This window comes from Hippopotamus amphibius, chromosome 5 (assembly GCF_030028045.1).
Source record: "Hippopotamus amphibius kiboko isolate mHipAmp2 chromosome 5, mHipAmp2.hap2, whole genome shotgun sequence".
In the NCBI taxonomy this organism is placed as follows: domain Eukaryota; kingdom Metazoa; phylum Chordata; class Mammalia; order Artiodactyla; family Hippopotamidae; genus Hippopotamus; species Hippopotamus amphibius.
Window position 1 is genome coordinate 35,822,886 of NC_080190.1, and position 12,939 is coordinate 35,835,824.

At 34.8% G+C, this 12,939-nt stretch overlaps 1 protein-coding gene across 7 annotated transcripts in view; it reads right to left on the reverse strand.

Annotated features, from left to right (window-relative positions):
* The window catches only part of EXOC6 (exocyst complex component 6), a 230,532-nt gene that overhangs the window by 59,868 nt on the left and 157,725 nt on the right, over window positions 1-12,939 (reverse strand). The window lies entirely within an intron of this gene.

The window sequence follows — 12,939 nt, forward strand, 5'->3', positions numbered from 1 at the left end:
TTCTTAAATACAGGACAAGAAACAATGTGAGGGGTATTTTGGATAGCTGGGTTAGTATCACTTCTGTACTTTGAATATGCTTATGGTCTATCTGCAGGAAACCTGTTAGCACACTTAAGAACTACTTAACAACTATTACATTCATTTAATGAGCAAAAAGGTCAAGTGAAAGAACAAAGGTCTGTCTCTTCAATGAGTTAAAGTATTCATCCTTAGTGTTGGCAATTTACAACAGTTATTTTGGTGCTGTAGGTGCTTTTATTTTATTTTTATCACTTCAAAATTTATAGTTGTATCTAGAGAGCTGTGATCTGAATTGTTATATTATTCTTTCATGGAGGTGTGCAAGGAATGAGTAAACATACAAATATTTCTAATCAGTACTCATACCATCTTTACTAAATCACATTCATATAGACATTTTCTAAATTTCTATCTGCAAAGAATAGACTGCAAACTTTTTCTTCAAAATTAGAAAGTATTCTATATTTGACCAATAAATTTCTAGATTCAAAGATTCTGATTTTTGCATTGTACTTTTTTTTTCTTGGCGGATGGCTTACAGGATCTCAGTTCCCTGACCAGGGATTGAACTTGGGCCCTGGCAGTGAAAGCTCGGAATCCTAACCGGTAGGCCACCAGGGAACTCCCTGCAGTATACTTTTCTTACTTTTTAAACATATAAGAAAATGACCTTTATAGCAGTCCATTTCTTCACTATTTCTTTCATATTAACTTTAAAAATACTCATCAAGCACTTACTCTATGTAAGACATTATTTAGGTGCTATAGAAGTTATAATGAGTATAATAGTTCCTGACAGAAACAAATTAAATTCCAATAGTAGAAAGCAAGTCTACAACCACAGTACAAAACAAAATATAAATAGTATCATAAGAGTGGGACAAAGTAGCAACATATGGTTAAGCACAATAAGCCAAAGCTTCATGAAAGAGGTAACATTAAAGATGGTTTTTGCAAGTGATCCAAGATTTTTACAGTTATAAATGAAGACAAGATAGAAAATTGAAGCTGGAACCAGGACACAGTGAATTTTCCACTTTAAATGCCCTTGCTGAATCATGGTCAGAAATGTATTGGAAAGAGGCTGAGATCATTTATTTGTGAGCCTGTGGAATTTTTACTTAGTTCTGTGGATAAGTGAGAGACCCTGAAGTTTTTGAATAGAGAAAATAAGATTAAACTGTGCTTTGGAAAGGCTCATCTGGTTTTGATATGTAAGGTGAACTGAAGTAAGGAGAGACTATTGGCAGAGACTAATTAGAAGACAATTACAATAATCAAAATTTGAACTTTGATAACAGAAATAAAAACAGAAAGGACAAAATACAGGTTAGGAACATTTGTATTTCAAATGCTAGATGAGTTTTTTTAAAAATAAGAATAATTTTCAATATCTATAATCAAACAACATTTGAGTTCTTATTTTGACCATCAAGAGCTTATAATTGGAGGTGGTCAGGATGAACAAATACAATAAATAGCAAAATATGATGAAGCCATTCAAAAAGGGTAGAAACTAAGGCAATTCAGGAGAACAATACTGGGCTTGGAGTGAAAAAGAAACATTTGCATTCGGGCATGAACCACACTGTGTTATGCACTGAGCCAAATTTCTACAAGTAGAGTTTGGGATAACTGTTGTAGAGGAAAAGCATTCAGGAAAAGCATATATAGTCTTAAAAACAAGTAATAACAACTACTATTTTTTGAGTGTTCATTTTATGCCAGGCACTTTTCCAAACATTTCACGTATACTACCTCATTTAACACTCACAAAAATCTATAGGCTATATATTCTTATTGAACTCATTTGTAGAGGAGGAAAATATCTCCGAAGTGTGGCTTGTCGTGCATGAGGTGACCACAGAGAGGTTTCCCAAAGCACTGCACTCACCACAGACACACCATAATATTAACTTTCACAATCAAGTCCCAGAGAACCCTGACTGGTTTGCCAAAATAATCCATATTATCTTCAAACTCTGGTTTCCACAAAACTACAAATAAATCAAGAACATTGCCAAAACAATTAGAATCTACCATAAACACCTAAGCAGAGAAAAATAAGCCTGCAGGAAGTTCATTATTTTCTAATTCGCATGCTAGCTTTAGCTTGTAACTTACCGACATGGCTGCGTGATCAGCGCTGTCAGTCTGAGAAGGAAGTCAGACAGGCAATCAAATATAAAAGGCAAATGTATTCCAATAACAACAGAAGAGGTGTTTAAAGTAGCAAAGCAAAATACACTATAAGACAAGCAAGCTCATTGTGTGTTGCTATAATTTAAAGGTATTAATTAATCACATAAATGTGACTGTCATTTTATTTTGAAGATTTAATTATATGTGAGTTTTTACACCCACACTAATCAGATAAATCCTCCTCCAAACTTTTGTCTACCTAATCAAGTTGTCTAGTCAGCATTAAAATACTGAGAACTTGAGCAGTTACTGAATGTCTGCTGAACCCGCAAATTGAGAAAACATCAGCCCATTGACAAGGGTTCTTTCCTGTAGAACAGCTGTTCTCAAATTTTAGGCAAAAAATGTAGACTTCTAAGCTCCAGAAATTTTAGTTCAGTTAGGTCTAGAGGCAAGTACTGGAATCTGGATTTTTAACAAGTATATCTCCTCACAAGTAATTTTAATATAAAAAGAAATAAACTATTTCTTTACACATAGAAAATTATACCGAATAAATGATTCTGAGGATGCTTAGAGAGGATAAGCTACTGTGCTTCCACATAATCTGCTAATATAGCTTAAAATAAATTACTAAAGGAAAGATGGCACACTAAATTATCTTCCAATTAATCATTTAAATATATTTTCTCCCCTAAGAAGTGACTAACAAGTCAAAGTAAAATCCAAATCACTGATCTCAATTTAAATACATATCAGCCCCTGCTTAAGTTCTGTACTAAATCATGGTACTGGCTTATTGTTTTAAGATATTAAGAATTAAATTAGTTAAATACTAATCCCTTAAAATAATAAGGATTAATAAAATTAAACTTAAGGAGCCCTGAGATACTATTTTTTTAAGTGATCTAATTTACTTTTCAAATTCCAGTAATAAACTATATAATATTTAAGCACTATTTTTTTTTTAAGAAAAAGATATTTACCCAGAAACATGGATTTAACCTTATTATATTTGGTCAATGAAACTCAAAATCTATTTATTAGTGCCAGTTGAATGTCTGGTATAGCCTACACTGAAGGTGGCCCTCTATATGGGAAGTTGTCCTCTCCGCCAAACACACAATGAGTAAAGGAGAAACCAAAGCAGAAATGGAAGAAGAGGATACTTAACTAGCCAGGTGGGTTATTGTAATTAACCCCAGTAAGTGGTGGGCTGGCAGCTATGTTAGCCAACAAACAATTCATTCTTCTGGAAGACTGGATTAGACTCCAGATAATCTCTAAATTCTTTCTAGATTTTAACTTCCAACACATTTTGTCTGGATTAGTAAAATTATGCCATCACCACTGTTATTTTATTCAACTATTTTTTCCAAAATCTTTCAAACTGTATGTAAAGGTATAAAATTGTATGTGAGATACAAAAGTCCTAAAGTCAAGATGAAATTTAGCTAAGATTTAGCAACCTAGTCAATAAAAGTCAGTCAACAACATTTAACACATGAACACCATGTAAGTCTTAAGACTTCTGATGCTTTCATCATTGTTCACATTATATAATTTTTGTTATAGTCAATAAATCATCAGATCAATATTATTCATTATCATTATAATTTTTAAAAATTAATATCCAAATAAGAAAAACAATTTGTAAGCATATATATACAATAAATATATGGTTATGTTTTCACTTGATAAGGAAAGCACTAAAATGTATTCAAAGCTGCCTATGTCACAATTTTAAAAATACAATCTTTTTTGTATTTTTAATACAATTCTTTCTGGTGTCACATAAAAGAAAGGGTGATTAAAGGCTGTGATTGTACTACTGACTATTAAAGTTCTCCTTTACACTTCTCAGTGAAGTCAAAGGACATGTATATCTATATACTTAACTCGGGAAAAAAGTATGAACCAAAGAACAAAGAACATAAAAGGGCAGAGCTAAAAGAGAAAATAAGGTGACAGAATAAATAAATCTAAGTTTAGGTTAGGACTTTGCATCTGTATGACACTTAATAACAAATTTTATTTATGGGGACCTTAGAGATTAACTCATCTAATCATTTTACTTCAAAGAGAAGAAAACAAATTGTTCAAAATCAAGATGGTAGACTAAGTTAATGTGTTTGCTTTCCATTGATCCTGAGATACAAGTGATACAAAAAGCAGAGAATTACAAAAAGCAGAGAATTACGAAAAGGAATAAAATGTTTAACAACAGGGAAAATGAAGGTGTATGGAGGAATTCATCAAGGGATACTTTCCAGAAGACAGAAAGCAGATTAAATAGAGAAGAGAAAGCAACTGCCCATTATATGCCACCAGGGAACTACAGTGGAGCTGGGAGTCAGCTGTGCATTAGAGGCCCATCTGTGCATATGAGAGAGGACAGAAATAAGAAATGGGATGGAAAACAGGGAAAGTAACAAGATTTCTAGAATGACTGTGCCAATGATGCCCTAACTACAGAGCACAAGCACTTTCCATAATGAGATAACTTTTAGGGGGAGAGCTGAGGCTCCTGCTGTAGGGGGAAAGAGAGAGCAGGAATGGGGGAGGGAGAAAAAAAGGCCTCCACATTTTGGCACAGTGTTATGACAATGGAAAGAGAGGCAGAGAAGGCTACACAATTGGTGGAGCTCAGTGCAAAATGAAAATGTGGGGTCCCTTTTCCAAAAATTATTAAGAATTTCAAGATGCCAGTGGAGCAACAAACCACATGCAGAACCCTGCTAAACTCGAGACCCCACGCAACAGCACAGGTTACACAACCATGAAGTCAGCCCTGAAGAGAGGAAACCACAATCTCAAGGATAGCTCCATACTTGCTCACTCTAAGGTGAAGCATCCAAGGTAAAATGCCTGCCAAATTTAAAAAAAAATTTCCAGTCAGATTTCTAATAAGGAGAAAAAAAAATCTATCAAAAAATAGGGTATTTATACAGTAGCAGAGTAAATCCTTATCAGTGTTCCAGGCCTTCTTTGTTAAAAGAGAATGGGAAAAACAAAGAAACAAAAAACATATTTGAGGGTAATAGAGATAATTCATGAAACAGAAAATACCTGCTTTAAAAAACCCTCTAATACCTCAGAAAGATTTTTAAAAATTATTTATTTACTTATTTATTTTATTGGCTGCATTGGGTCTACATTGCTGCACGTGGGCTTTCTCTAGCTGCAGCAGCGAGTGGGGGCTACTCTTCCATTGCGGTGTGCAGGTTTCTCATTGCAGTGGCTTCCCTTGTTGCGAAGCATGGGCTCTAGGCACACGGGCTTCAGTAGTTGTGGCACGTGGGCTCTGGAAGACAGGCTCAGCTGTTGTGGCACACGGGCTTAGTTGCTCCATGGCATGTGGGAATCTTTCTGGGCCAGGAAACGAACCCATGTCCCCTGCACTGGCAGGCAGATTGTTAACCACTGTGCAACCACGGAGGTCCCCCTCAGAAAGATTTGAAAGATAATATATCAATTTAAAAAAAAGAGAGAGACAACAGTAGTCTATGAAAAGGAAAACTTTTAAAACAGAAGTGATTCCTTAAAAATTAAAAAATATAACTAATAAAAAATTCTCTAGAAGGACTGAAAATAAAGTTGAGAAATTCTCCTAAAACAGAGAAGAAAGAAAGATAAAGATATAGGAAATGAAGGAAAGGATAAAAGATATAGACGATCAACCTAGGAACTCTAACATCTAGTTAATAAGAGTCCAAGATAGAGAGAACAGAAAAATAGAGGGAAGAAAATTACCTAAAAAATAATAAAAGAGAATTTTCCTGCACTGAATTTCCCCTTTGACAGTAAGGGGCCATTGAGTAAAGAGCTAAGCAAATGAAATAAATGCTTATATCTTCACACATTCCCATGACATTTTAGAACAAAAGGAATAAAAAATAGATCCTAAAACCTGGATTCCAGAAGATAATGGAGGAATGCAATAAAAATTGTCAGAGAAAAACTATTCAACCTAGAATTATATAACTACCTAAACTATCAACCAAACAAGAGGACAGAAGAAGGTACTTTCTGATATGTAAGGACTTAAATAGGAGGCAGTTTAGCAAAACCAACCAGTGAAGCAATAAAAACATGCAAAATCCAGGCCAACAGTTCCCAAACCAGAAAGCAGAAAAGGACAGTCCCAGATAAACAGCTACACAGCAATTTTGGAGAGCAACTGATACAAAGTAGAGACAGAGGGCTCTGTAGCTGTCAGAGAATAGCAGATGAAGAACCGACAGAGTGGGTAGAGAGGCTAATACCTTTATCTTACACAGAAGAGAATTAAGATACTGACTAAAGAAAAGGAACAAAAAAAAGAAGTATAACTATTTTACACAAAGAAATGATAAACAGAAGAAATAAAATGAAATGTAACAATAAATGGAAGAAAAAGGGGGAAGCAAGAGGTTGCTATATGTGCCTTATCTTTCAAGCAGGAACTCACAAGACATTCTCTTTTTAAGATAACCAGCAGAAGAAATGAAAACATATGGTGAAATGGTAGTCTGGGGTGGGGAAGTGGGGGGAGGCTATTTTCCATCCCAAACTCTTCTGGGCTACTTGACTTATTACCATGTACATGTATTAAATGAAATAAAAGTAAATTAAAACAAAACAACCTTTATTTTCAGTTCTATGAAATAAAATAGACATTAGCAAATTAATCCAGAAGCTGAATAATTTGTCTACTTCCATAATGCAGGTTAATTGGAAGAATCAGGCCTAGACTTCAGATCTCAGAATTTTCAATATAGTGCTGTATTTTCAGAAAAAAATTCTTAAAGGAGAGAATGGTTTTAAAAGTTAGACACTACCCATTTTTAAATCATGCATCTTCATTTATTGGATATATGTATATATATGTTTCTCACAGAAGGCATAATTTTTTAAACTATTTATGGAAATAAAAAATGCAAATTAAAAATTTAGTGACACCAGATTCATCATTTATATATATTCCTTAATGGTTGTAAATCAGTAAAACATCTTTATTGAAACAAACATCATTAGCACTTATAAAAGAAAGCAGCAGATCAGTGCTGGGTCTTTAGGTGTTACTATATTCACAGTAAAAGGTTACTGAGTTCCACTTGGCAGTCATGAAGAATTACTAGATATCGTCAAATTGCTCAAGAATTTCTTCTATTTTTAGATTTGTAAGTGGTGAATGAATGTTGAATGCTTTCAAAAATTCTCCTGGTTTTAATAAACAAGACAAGAAGACAACCCTCAGAATGGAAGAAAATATCTGCCAACAAAGCAACTGACAAAGGATTAATCTCCACAATATACAAGCAGCTCATGCAGCTCCGTATCAAAAAAAACAAGCAACCCAATCCACAAATAGGCGGAGGACCTAAATAGACATTTCTCCACAGAAGACATGCAGATGGCTAACAAACACATGAAAAGATGCTCAACATCACTAATTATCACAGAAATGCAAGTCAAAGCTGCAATGAGGTATCACCTCACACCAGTCAGAATGGCCGTCATCAAAAAATCTAGAAACAATAAATGTTGGAGAGGGTGTGGAGAAAAGGGAACCGTCCTACACTGTTGGTGGGAATGTAAATTGGTACTGCCACTATGGAAAACAGTATGGAGGTTCCTTAAAAAACTAAAAATGGAACTACCATATGACCCAGCAATCCCACTCCTGGGCATATACCCAGAGAAAACCATAATCCAAAAAGAAACATGTACCACAATGTTCACTGCAGCACTATTTACAACAGCCAGGACATGGAAGCAACCTAAATGCCTATCAACAGATGAATGGATAAAGAAGATGTGGCACATACACACAATGGAATATTACTCAGCCGTAAAAAGGAATGAAATTAAGTTATTTGTAGTGAGGTGGATGGACCCAGAGACTGTCATACAGAGCGAAGTAAGCCAGAAAGAGAAAAACAAATACTGTATGCTAACTCATATATATGGAATCTAAAAAAATGGTACTGATGAACCCAGTGACGGGGCAAGGATAAAGATGCAGATGTAGAGAATGGACTTGAGGACATGGGGTTGGGGGGAGGGGGGTGAAGGGGAAGCTGGGACGAAGTGAGAGAGTAGCATAGACATATATATACTACCAACTGTAAAATAGATAGCTAGTGGGAAGTTGCAGCATAACAAAGGGAGATCAGCTCGATGATGGGTGAGGCCTTAGAGGGCCAGGAGAGGGAGAGCGGGAGGGAGTCGCAGGAGGGAGGGGATATGGGAATATTTGTATAAATACAGCTGATTCGCTTTGGTGTACCTCAAAAACTGGCACAACAATGTAAAGTAATTATATTCCAATAAAGAGCTTAAAAAAATTCTTCTGGTTTTAAATCTTCTAGATAATATAAAATCTTATTTAAAAAGAAAACAGAGCTTGCTTATAAGTTAGGCTTAAAAATAAATGTCATAAATGCATAGAAAAAGATGACTTGTAGAATACATGCCAAAATGTTAACAGTGGTTATCCTTTTACAAGATAACAGCAGGTAATTTTATTTTCTTCTATATTTAGCAATACTTTCTAATTGTCAGGAAAAAAATTATTAGAAACAAGAAGGGTCACTTACACATTTGAATAGTAAAAACTGCTGATTGCAACAGTACTGATTGGGGATAAAATAATATTTATCCCATATACTAATCGCACTTCACTGGCATTAGCTAGCTTCTGACCATTAGCACTGTAGTCAAACTTTAATAATTATTCAAATACATATACTTTATAGTGAGTATATGTCACAATTAATGAAGATGTTTTTTAAATGGCTATATAATGCAAAAGTATAGAATTCAAAACTAAATAATACCAAGCTAAAAATGTAGGTGTAAATATAAGAAAAAAAAGTGAAAAGATACTAAAATAAAACTAATAACCATAAAGGGCCTTAAAACAATAGAGGAAGAGAGGAGAAGGAAAGGTAAAACTAATATTTATTAATAGTACCTACTTTATATCAAGCACCCTGCCAGTCAACTGACTATTTTACACATGATTTTAATTCATCCTCTGATAGTCCTATGGGAAAAATGGATTATGCCCATTTTGCAGAAGGAAAGGGGCTCAGAGAGGGTAAGCAGCTTGCCAGGATTCCACAGCCAAGAAATTAAAAATCTAAAGTTCAAACATAAGTCCTTCTAATTCTGAAGACCACCCTATGCTCTCCTCCCTTCATCACCCTGGTCCCTAAGAACAGAAACAGATAAAAGGGTCTAGCTCTGAGTCATAAAATGGCAAGTTCCCTTAAGGCAGATATTTAGCAGAGCAGCTTAACATTTTGGGTTATGAGGAAATACTGTAATTATTATAAATACTGCCTTTTAGCTTGCTGTTAACTCCTATGGCCAGTTAGAGAGCCAGGCTTCTCTGCTAGAGCACAGGAAAATGCAGATGAGATAATTTAACATGGAAGCAAAGAAGCTCTTTACTTTTCCATCCTCTGCACAGACTTGCTATTGGCTGATTTAAGAGAAACTGATGAGGAATGTAATATACCAATTCTCTCATTCATCCAATCCTAGAGATAGGAGGTATTTAAAGTAGACGTTATTGGTGATCTAAACCCTACAGCTTTCTACTACAACCACAGTGTAGAAGAAAAGAGAAAACAAAGTTCCTTCTCTGGGCTCCATCAAAACCATCATTATCCATTAACTTCTCCTGTTCCCATACCCTGTAGGCAGAGAACAAATTTCTATCAGGTGGATTATAACTTTTCTAGAACCAATGGAACTTTTACTAGGCAATGTGGTCAGCAACTGCATATCATGACTACCTTTAATAGAGAAAATATTCTCTGCAACAATGGTAAGGACTGACAAAAAGTAAATATGCAATAAAGCTAAGAATGCAGCTTTTAAACTAAAAGTCTTAGGTACTTTTTAGGGTTGGAGGTAAGAGAGTCATCTTTATCCCATAGAATCTACTTCCCCGTCCAATTATTTGCAACACTGGCCAATACCTGCACTATTTAAAAGAGTGACCCTTGGTTTCATAGCTCCCACTGACTCTAACTCGTGGCACTGCTTATTAACACTGCCAAAACCAAGAACTGTGGAGCCAAAACTAGCTCATCCATGTAACTCCTCATGTCTGTAAGTGGACAGCTAGTTCTACCTAAGCTGATTGACTTGGGACTGACTGTGATAAATATCTTCTTAAGATTCTTTTAGTTTGAAAGAGTCCAAAACTGGCGCCTCTTTCTAATGGGTGTAAGAGTAACCCGAAAATAAGGAATTTTTTTCAGCTTAAAACACTTAAATAAAAATCGTAGCTTATGTAATACCATATGTTGCTTAGAAAAATAATACATTTAATAACACTGCATCTGTTCTTTGCTTGAAAGACCACAAACTAACAGAATATTTTATACAATTTCAGGATTTCAGAGACTTAATACACTAAGCCATAATATAATCATCAGTCTTGCTAAAATTTACCATAGTCAATAATTTAATATTTTTGCTTGGGAATTATGCTTTTAGTTCATCCCTTGAATAAGAATATACTGTTGTTAGTATCATTTCTTTTTCTTTTCCTAGCTATAAACTATAATTTTCTTCCTATTTGTTCACATTCTATATTTATTGTTGGTCTACCTTGTATAAAAGTGTATTTTCTTTGCAGAAAAACCCATGTTAGATGACATAAAAATCCAAAATGGCACACAAAGATTTACCTAAAACTATACAAAATATAGATCAGATGAGTGACAGGAGTCTGTCATTCTCAATGTCACTAAAGTATTTCCTATGAAGAAGCTGGATTTCCCTCTAGATGTCAGCCTCGTGAGGTGAGGCATTTACTCCAAACATTGCTAACACATAACCTCTCTTAATCCTACCCTAGTTATGCACAAAATCCCTACCCATCATCTCATGTCAGCCTGTGAAGCAAATATTGCAACAATAGAAACATGATGTGTATGTATCTGTGTATGTGTGAGCACATGTGCATGTGTTTATTTTTGAGAATTGGTTTTGACTGGAAGCATGGAGATTTATATTAAGGTGAATTCAAATTAATTCAACAATTATTTGATGCATACTTTCTTGAAATTAGTTGATATAAAAATTATATATATATACACACACACATACAGGTTCCCTTTGTCAACTCAAGGACAACAGTGAGGAATATAGTATCATCCCTGGGTAAGCTTCTAGAAGTTCTTTGGCACAGATCTACTATTAAAATCTCTTTAATAAATTCTTCTATTTATTTTTTAGCAACACTTTCCTTCAACTATTCTAACTGGCCCTTTGATGGTGAAGGGTGAGGAGAATAACATTTTTTTTCATTTTAAACAAGGGAGATGGTTGGAGGCAGTTGGGTAAGCTCCAGATTAAATGTTTTTGTGTCTAGCTACATCTTATCATGAGATTAAAAAGGTCAAAATTTCTCCCTATTTTACTTGTATAAAACTATTCCATTCACATTTAAGAAAAGTTCTATTATTTTTTTATTATACCTAATGAGAGAATGTATCCCACCATCATCTCTTCGGTCTCTGCCTTCCCTTTATTTTTCCCCCTCTGGTCGCACCACATGGCTTGTGGGATCTTAGTTCCCCGACCAGGGATTGAACCCAGGCCCTTGGCAGTGAGAGTGCAGAGTTCCTAACCACTGGACGGCCAGGGAATTCCCTTTGCATCCCACATCTGAAGTGACATTTGAGTGTTTCAGCCTATTCACACTCAAATGTCCCTGTTACATCTTTTTAAAAAATGTTTCATCAACAGGTTATTCAAGATGTAGATGTACTATGACTATATATTAAGATAGAGCAATGCTCCTATTTTACTTTTAACTCCTATTTTATTTCTGGCCTAAAAATATCCAAAAATTTCTTGGCCTTTGCTAACAGGAAAAGGCATTGATTATATTGACTTTCATGAAAACTATTCCTATTAGAGTTTATTTCTATTTAAGCCTATGTCAACTTCAGGAGTTTTGTTTTGGCTTCAGTGGAAAGAGAGCTGTAGTTATTTGGGTTAAAAAGTAAAACAAATTAAACTTTCAAACAACAGATGAAAGAGGTATCATGATCCCTGATTTCAAACTATACTACAAAGACACAGTAATCAAAACATGGTATTGGTATAAAAACAGACACACAGTTCAGTGGAACAGAACAGAGAGTCCAGGAATAAACCCACACATACATGGACAACAAATTGACACAAAAAATAACTCAAATGAATTAAAGACTTGAAACTATAAAATTCCTATAAGAAAACATAGGAGGTAACCTCCCTGACATTGGTCTTAGCCGTGTTTTTTTAGATCTGGCTCCAAAGGTAAGAGAAACAAAAGCAAAAATAAACAAATGGGACTACATGAAACTAAAAAGCTTCTGCACAGTGAAGGAAACCATCAATAAAATAAAAAGGCAACCCACTGAATGGGAGAAGATATCTGCAAATCATATACCCAATAAGGGGTTAAGATCCAAGATATATAATGAACTCAACTCACACAACTCAACAAAAAAAGAACCCAAGGAACTAAAAAACTGGGCAGAAGATCTGAAAAGATATTTTTCTAAAGATGACATACAGATGGCCAATGGGCACATGAAAAGACGTTCAACATCACTAAACATCAGGAAAATGCAAATCAAAACTTCAATGCGATATTGCCTCACATTTGTTAGAATGGCTATTATCAAAACAACCCAAAATAATAAGTATCGGAGAGAATGTGGAGAAAAGGGAACCCTCATATGCTGCTGGTAAGAATGTAAACTGCTACAGCCACTA